This window comes from Vigna radiata, chromosome 8, assembly GCF_000741045.1.
Source record: "Vigna radiata var. radiata cultivar VC1973A chromosome 8, Vradiata_ver6, whole genome shotgun sequence".
Taxonomy (NCBI): Eukaryota; Viridiplantae; Streptophyta; class Magnoliopsida; order Fabales; family Fabaceae; genus Vigna; species Vigna radiata.
This window is the reverse complement of record NC_028358.1, coordinates 17276731-17285872: the sequence shown is the minus strand read 5'-3', so window position 1 is coordinate 17285872 and position 9142 is coordinate 17276731. Positions and strand designations below refer to the sequence as shown.

The following is a 9142-nucleotide window of genomic DNA, read 5'->3' as shown; positions in this document are numbered from 1 at the left end:
ATGTTCAATTTTCTTGAAGAAAGAAGCACATGGGACAAGAGGCAACATATTTTATAGTTTAGTGAAGGTTGACTTTGAAGTTGGACTTTGGAATGCCACAAGCTCATGGCCCAAAGGGTTTTTCTAGCCCTTTTGCACTTTTAATTTAGTTTGGTTGGATGCACTTGGTCACATAAATTACTAGTAGGAAAAAGTTGTGTTTGCTTAGTTCTTTTGTTTTGAATTAGTTTGCATAATAGGATTAGTTGTTTTTCATTTCTTTAATGTAGTTTTGCATTTAATAATTTTAATTAAGCAAGATATTTCTTTGTCACATTGTTGGGGTCTAGTATTTTAATTTATTTCAATGTTGTCTAAGGTTTTTAATAATGTTAGTTTAATTACCATGCTAGCCTAAATTAGTTTGTTTGCATATATGTCTTTATTGACTTTAATTTTTGCAAAACCATTTTCACAAACCCCTCCTCTTTTCGTGTTAGACTCGATTCTTGAACTGCAAAATTAGTCTTTGGGAGACGACCTAGGGGTCATTCCCTAGCGATACTGCATTTCTAATATGCAATTAAATTTGTATGGGCCGCGACACCCATCATACGATTTGGTACACTTGCCAATTTGTCAACAATTTCATGATTACATTTGTGCTTAGTGGATTGATCATTCATAGAAATAGCACCTACTAGAGAATACATAAATATGTGAACTGGAATGAATAAAAGCATGTATGCATCTTGATTTGATTTCATTGAAAAGCTAAATTGAGAAATCACTTGTCATGACAGAATGATTTTTGAAAGAGTTGAACTATCTTTAATGATAAGGTGGAAAGGTTAAAGTTGTGTCTTGTTTGCTTGAGGACAAGCAAAGTTCTAAGTTTGGGGTTGTGATAATGGTCTAAAAACCGTTCTTTTTATACTTAAATTTGATATCAAATCACACCCTTTATCGCTTAGAATAAGCTTAGAATCATCTAAAACTCCTAAGTTTAGTTATAGGATAGTCAAAAGTGGTTTTTAGAGATATTATGCCTGTTTTACATTGTTTTTGCAGGATTTAATGAGAATTGAAGGGTGGAAGTAAAGAAGGATGGACTTGGACTCAAGAAAGGATGAGAAAAGAAGTAAAAGAAGAGGGAGGTCCACCGCCCAGCGCTTAATTCAGCGTTGAGTGCCAACTTCGAGGAAGTGGTCACTATTTCTCACTTGAGCGGCATCGCTGAGCGTCTTGCACCTTTGAGGGTCAGCGCTGAGCGGTCACTTCCACCGCTGAGCGGTTTGCGATTAAGGGGCCCACCGCTGAGCGGTCAACTGGGCGCTGAGCGCCTAAATGATGCGCCTGGGCCGAAATTTTGTTACTTTTCTGCATTATAAATAGCCCCAGTGCGATCCTCATAGTAGTCTTTTGGCAGAGGAAGACGTCCAGAGCACTTCTACACTCCTTGGAGGCGGTTTCTTGGATGCTTAGGCTCTAATTTATCAAATCTAGGGTTTACTCTTTCATCTTTTCCATTAATTCCATCTAGTTTTACCATGTCTATGGTGAACTAAACCCTTTGTTGTTGGAGAACAATGTAAATCCTTTTGAAACTCTCTTGTATCAAACTTCTTATTATATTCACATGCTTTTATTATCAATTGTTTGGGTTTTCTTTTCTGTGTTTTAATGCTTACATCGTTTAACTCATTCGGTGGTATGATCTTTCGTTTTTTCGATATGGAGACATACGGGGAAATCTAGAACTGATTAGAATTCTCTTGATAATGAATTACTGCCTAGAGATAGGGGTAAGACGATCAATTGCTTTTAAGCTTCTGTACTATAATTCATTTGTAATTACTAGGGAGACTAGAGATGGTAAACTACTAATTGGTAATAGGCTCTTTTTGCCGAGAGATCGAGTTTAGAGTAAAATAGAAAGTTGCATGACATTGATAATACAGCGAATTTAATAAGAATAGTAGATATAAGAGGATGGATAAGGATGAAAATGTAAACCCCAACAACTTCATTCATTCATATTTCTTATTTGCCAATTGATTCAAATTTTCATTTGCATGTTTAAATTCGGTTTTTGCATTAACACTACAACTTATTCTTCTTTTAAGTCTTATGCAATCAACTTTCATGAAAGATAAGGCCTAAGAGTCCTTTGGGAGAACGATACTCGGTCTTACCATTTATATTACTTGATAATGATCTGATACACTTGCCAGGGGCTTAACATGAAACCAACGTTGATAGAATTGGTGAAGAGAAACCAATTCAATGGACTGTCTCACGAAAGTCCATATGAACATCTGACCACATTCAACGAGATTTGCAACACTGTAAAGATCAATGGTGTGCCGGATGATGCGATAAAGCTNAGTTTGTTTCCTTTCTCATTGGGAGGCAATGTTAAGCTATGGCTGAACTTTTTCTTGGAGGATAGCTTTACTGACTAAGAAGCTGTGGTTTCAAAGTTTCTAAAAAAGTACTTCCCGCAGTCAAAAATCAACAAGGGTAAGCAAGAAATTTCTTCTTTAAGACAAGACACGGAAGAAACTCTAGGTCAAGCACGGGATAAATATAAAAGTCTTTTACGGAAGACACATATGCATGGCTTTGATGAAGCATCAATAGTCCTTTTCACTACAAGAAAATTGCAATTTACATATTGATTATTATATATGAATTCTTTTGATCTGTATCTAAGGAGTTTTTTACATACCAACTTTATATACGGATTATTAAATAATTAATAATTAAAAATTAAAAATATAACTTAAATGAGGTTTCTCAGTGTTACACAGCTTGAGCACTGCAACCCTCGTTCTCTCCCACTCCCTCGTTTTCTCTCGCTCCCTCACCGCCTCTCTCTCAAGCACTCTAACCCTCGTTCTCTGCCGCTCCTTTCAAGCCTCTCACTCTCTCGCTCACTAAGCTCACTCTTGCACTCACTTTATGTCCATCTCGTTCACTCTCACACAGTTCACCATTTTCTTCTTCTTCACACTCCGCTAACTCCCTGGTCACCATTGTCTCGCACTGACTTGCAAAGAAGAAGAAGTTCGTTTTTCTCGCTCTGACTAAGTCTTTCGTTCTTCTGATTTAGTGTTTATTGTTCATTCATCTACAAGTAATTGTCTTTGTTCATTCGTAAATCCCTAAATTCGTAGAACTAGAAAACCCTAATCCCTTTTTTCTTTCTTTCGATTGGCACAAATGCTTTGTGGTGTGGTTCAAGTGTTGTGTGTGGAAGACATTGCATTGTTAGGAGATTCTGATTGAGGAGGGTCTTGTGTTTTGGGAAATTCTTGATTCGTAAAACCAGAAACCCAAAATCCCTAAATTTGTAAAACCAGGATACCCTACATCCCTTTTTTTTCTTGATTCTCTCTTCGATTTTGAATATGAAGAAGCAGTCAGTTTTCTGAACAAGATAAAGGAGAATCAGTTTTTCTGGTGGTTTTGCTGATATAGTTTACACTCTTTCTTTTAAAAAAAAAAAATAGGTTGCTACCCTCTTCAAGGACCATCGAGATTTGCTTAAGGAGTTCACTAGATTCTTACCGTATACCTCTGCTACACCTTCGACACAGTATGCTCCATATAGTCAAAATTTGTTGCATCACTTTAATGAACAGAGTTCCACAACTCTAATGATGCGCCAAATTCCACCAAACAGGGCAGTAAAATTTGTTTTTATACCACTTATATATGGATCTTGTAAACTGCCTTTTTTAATGTTTGGGTTTTGAACATTTTTCTACAACAACTTTATTTATAGAGAAGGCTGAAGGTTTTGGAATGGCTTCCCACTTTCCTTCTTATGAAGACAAAGATACCTTAAAGAGTAAGCAATAATGTTATGCTTTGTGCAAATGCATATGTTTCNTGGTTTTAGATTCATATCTTATTTTAACTTGGCAGTAAGATATCTGGTTTAAAATATGGTGCAAACTTTAATCTATTTAACTGGTGCGATAATATGCACAACATTGAAGTAAACCTCCACTTAAGAAAACCAAAGAGGATAGGAAACTATAATAAGTTTTCTCTGGTGTTGTTGTTTTGTTTTTAGTTCATCAATGGAGATGATAAACACACACAAGAAAATCAGAGTATATAAATATAATTTATATGAAGGGCGTCCTGTTTAAAATGGCGTCTTGTTAGGAAACACATTTGTAGCCTTGTAACTAGATAACACCACTTTCTAGAGCAGCAAATATAGAGAGAATGGAACTTGATTGATTGGCATTTCGATAAGCTCCACTGAGTTCCAAACACACTCTTAATAGTTTAAATTTTGCTAAGGAACCTGAGTCTATAAATGCTAAAGTAAAATAATTTATAATTTTGGGTGTTGCATTAGTATGATGATTGACATGTGCTTAATTGATTGAATTCTTTATAATCTCTTGTACAGGCTGACTTAAGTGTGAGGCAAAAGATATCGACTGCCACGTTGGAAATTTTGTTGCCAGTGAAAGGTATGAGTCTTTTACCACAAAGTGAAAGCTATTAGACTTTTACAACATGGATGACTATTGTTTGATTTTTTGTTGGTAAATATGTCAACTTTTAATGTTTAACCATTTAATGTTTGACTGAGTTTTGAAAAGAAGAAAGGGGATTGTTAAGAAAGGGGATTATGTGATAGCAACAAAAAGGGCACTTTATTATGTTACCCCTGTGACAATCACAGTAATGCCTCAACGTGAAACAAGGTTGATATGATTGTATATTTGATATGATTGGACAGGGTATTTCTTATTGTATTTATTTTTGGTCTAATAGAAGGAATTTTTGCCATATGGAAAGCAAGACATTTAATACTGAAAAGTTGTCAAAATCTTATTGCTACGAATTTTCAGCAGTTATTTTTTATTTGCAGGGCTATTGTTCATTTTTCTTATGTTTTTTTGTGTCATTCATTTTAAGAACGACAATCGGAACATAGTGTTTCATTGCTCACCATGAATTTAGTTTCACATACATCTGTGGGTGGTTTTAGCTAGCACTCTGATTCTAGAGCATCAAAACTGAATCAAAACAGAAGTACAATTCAATCAATTTTTGTTTAAATTGTTGTTGATCACCATCGAGCATATTATCTATTGTATCTTTACTGTGCATTTTATTTTCCTCGCCATTTTTTTATTCTTTGCACGTTGTTTTAGTGTAGGCCATTGATCACTTTTAGGAAAATGAAAATGATTTACTTGTTGCCAATGTTGCTGTCCGGAGTCTTGATGTTCTTGGTGTTAGAAGTGTTGTCCACTATCAGTTTCCACATTCGGCAGAGGTATGAAATACCTTGTTTTTTTTATTCTTATATATATATATATATATATATATATATATATATATATATATAGTATCTCAAATATGTTTCTTATTTTAAGGTTTATGTTCATATAAGTGGAAGAACAACCAGAGCTTCCGCTAAAGGTTGTAGTATTGCTTTAATATCACCAAGAGATACGTTCAAGTTTGCTTCATCGTGCAAATCATTTTCTAAGGTGCCTTTTGGTTTTAATTCAAGCATTTATAGTAGACATTAAATAGTTCATGAAAACTAGATAAGATATGTTTTTGAAGGAAATGAAATAAATTTACATATCCTCTGCTTGAAATAAGTCAGTAATTTATTTTGTTTCACGGTCTCGATCGTATATGTACAGGATAACTTTCAACGATTTTCTTTAAAGAACTCTTACATGCCAGAGGTCCTAAAAAATTGTCTCTTGCACGATAAATAGACAAGAAGGAAGGATTCTCAGGTAAATGATTCAAACCTAAATTCGTGCTGATTAGTTTTTGGAGTTTATTCATGCAACTCCTGTTAGTTACTTGAAATTAAGTCACCTTTCAATTTTTCGTTTGTGTATATGATTGAAATTGGTTTTGAATTCAAGATCAAGATAACATTGACATATCCGAATTTTGTTACTTTCTAAACCTCCTTAAAAGCAATATAAGAATTAAAAAATAATTGTGATTATTTTAAGTTGGATTCAAAAGACATTGACTATTTTGAAACAGATAAGGTAGAATATGTAATTATTTTATTACATGCCACTTGCCAAAAGAGTTTGGATAAGGAGTAAATGAATCTACATAATTATCGATTTAATATTTTATTGGATACTATTTTAAGATAGTTTTTGGGTCAAACAAATCTTTGTCATTGTTTGTTTTGAATTATAACCTTTTTTCTATTTCCAAAATAGTATTATATATACCAGATAATTATATATGAGTATTATATATATATATATATATCAAAATTTAAATTATATTAATTTAATTATTAAATATTTGAATATTAACTCAATGATCATAAAGTTTTGGACAAATTGGTTATATTTTACAGTCAAGGTTTACTTATTTTAATTTTTAAAAACACATTACATGTTAATTAAAAATGATCTTAAAATTTTATGGAAACTTGACAGCTTTAATTTATTGAATAAAACTTCAATTAATAATGGTTAGATCAATAAAATTAATTTGAATAAGAAATTTTCAATGCATAATTCTAATATGAAATTAAAGTGCTAAATAGAATTTTCAATGCATAACTCTATAATATGAAATTGCAGTTCTAACAACTTAGTACTAAATAGAATTTTCAATGCATAACTTTGTAATATGTAATCTAACTGAGTCCCATACTTGCATGTACCTTGGACACCTGCATAAAAGTTTTAATTTTAACCAACTTAATACAAGAATATACTTGAACAACCTTCATAAAGATAAAGAATATATTGTCAGAATTGTTAATCAATTATTCCCGTACCTCTTTTTTCTTAGCTGCTCAAGATTAACATTTATGGGGTTACCAAGAGATAAGATTAAGTCACAACTTAATTCTTTTGTTCTTCTATAATAGTTGTAGTGGAAGCACTATGAAGATGATGGAAAAAGTAGAAGAGTTTAACATAGAGAGAGTTATAGAGGAATTTGAGAGGGTGACAAAGGATGCTAAGAGGTTCAAGACTGCTAACATTATGGTCCTTTCAAGCTTTTTAGACACATTAAATTTCTTTGAATATCTCTTATTGTATAAGGATGCTTTTGGATTTACTATGTAATATAAGGAATATGTAATATAAAGAATGACTGAATCTGGTTCGGGTTGCAAAAGGAATAGAGAATTAGGATAATATTTTCTTTTATAATCAGAAAGTTAAATACGGATTTTTCTGTATGTAATTATATTTTTAATTATATACGAATTTTATATATAGATTTTTTCGTATATAATTACATACAAATTTTATATACAGATTTTTCGTATATAATTATATACGGAAAATCCGTATATAAATTATATACGGATATCCGTATATAATTTATCTACGACAGTTTTATATACGGACTTTTATCTGTATGTAAGTCGTATGTAACCAAGTGTTATATATGGATTTTGGGCCTTATATACGGATTTTATGGCTACTAATGATATGAAGATTCAAATTGAAAGAGGAGCTTCACTTCAACAGAAGGAAGTTCTACAATTACAGCCTCAAGATGCCTTGCTTGCATAGAATAAGATCATAACTCAATAATTGGAGAATTTGACAAAGACATTCGCTCAGTTGCCAAAGGAACTGAAGAACGTTTCATAGGTTCAACAATAACTCTGTGAATTATGTGGTGGTGATCATATCAATGGTCAATATGCTTATCCAGTGGAGGCCCAAGAAGAAGTCAATCACATGGACAATCAATTCCAATTTCGCCAAGGTAATTCCAACCAAGGGTGGAAACCTCACCTAAGCATGGGTCAAGGTCAGAATGGACAAGCAGGGCAATTCAATAGACCACAACAACAACCATCACTATGGCAACAGGTATCTGCTTTGAATGAGAGAACCAACAAGTTGGAAGAGATGTTCCAACAATTTATGTAGGTGACTACCTCCACTAATAAGAGCACTAAAGCTGCCATTAGAAATTTGGAGATGCAGGTTGGCCAGCTGGCCAAGATGATGGAGGACAAAGCAAAAAAGCAATTTGGGGCTAACATTAAGGTTAACCCCAAGGAAGAATGTAAAGTCGTAGTGAGTATATTTGATGAGGGAGTAGAACAGAAAAAGATAGAGTTGAGTTAGAGATGAGAGAGGAAAAAGAAGAGAGAATATGTGAAGGTGAGATGAAAAAAGAAGAGAAGAAGAGGGGAGAGAAAAAAATATTTCTTGTGTCAGTTTTAATTTTATAGATACCATTACTATAAAAATAGAAGACAATTGAACCATTATAATAAGTTATTTCTTGTGTCAGTTTTAATTTAAACTCATATAATAAATCCACCAAAACCTCATAACTCTACCCTTTATTTTTTTCTTTTTTTTCTTCTAGAACAAAAGTATTCGAATTCCAAATTCTTCTCTCTTTTCTAAGTGCAAAAGCAATCATGATTCATCATTTCTAGTCGTCTCTAATAGTAAGAAGAACTCTAGTTCATACTTCATCTTGTGCTATTACATCTATTTTATTAACTTAATCAAATATATATTATATATATTTAATAAGGTAATAATTTTTTTTATTTTTTAAATAGAAAACCTATGCTTATTATTTACTATCTTAATAATAAAATATTAAAGCATCAACTGAGCATCATTTCTATGGGTTGTTGGAGGACATCCTATAGCAAAAAAAATAGAACAAAATATGTTACACTATGGATTTTAATGCCTAATATTTTCAAAGATGTCTAGACGATCTCGTCTATATGTGACATATGATATGATCTTAAAAATTTTAATTAGAAAAATACATAAATGAAAGTTAATAATTTTAAGTATAATATAAAACGTTGTTATAGTTTAAAAGGTTTATTTTAATTAAAAGGATTTTTTAAGATATAAGGTTTGGTGAATAATTATTTAAAGGTTAAATATGCTTTTAATCCTTCAACTATCATGTGATTTTAGATTCAGTCTCTTTTTCAAATTTTGGTATACTTTAATCCTTGTCCTTAAGGAAACTATAATTTGTCATCCTCCAAAACCAATGTCGTTAAAATTAAGCTAAACTGGCTAACATCTAATGATTATGTGTAATGGCTAACATTTGCCACGTTTCATAACATGTTTGATGACATGTGGTCACTGAGTAATTTAGTTGAAGCAAATTAGGGTTC

The 9142-nt window shown here is 32.4% G+C and overlaps 1 long non-coding RNA gene across 6 annotated transcripts; it reads left to right on the top strand.

Moving 5' to 3' along the window:
• The first annotated feature begins 2770 nt into the window (after positions 1-2770).
• Positions 2771-8348, top strand: LOC106769680. Of its 6 annotated transcripts, XR_001376352.2 has the most exons (7): positions 2772-3048; positions 3495-3835; positions 4412-4475; positions 5171-5290; positions 5391-5507; positions 5670-5768; positions 6884-7206. It is a non-coding gene; the product is annotated as an uncharacterized LOC106769680 (long non-coding RNA). The 6 variants fall into 6 exon arrangements; XR_002669019.1 differs by lacking the exon at positions 6884-7206 and adding an exon at positions 7593-8348 and having other exon boundaries at positions 2771-3835; XR_002669018.1 differs by lacking the exon at positions 6884-7206 and adding an exon at positions 7464-7601 and having other exon boundaries at positions 2771-3835.
• The last annotated feature ends 794 nt before the right edge of the window (positions 8349-9142 follow it).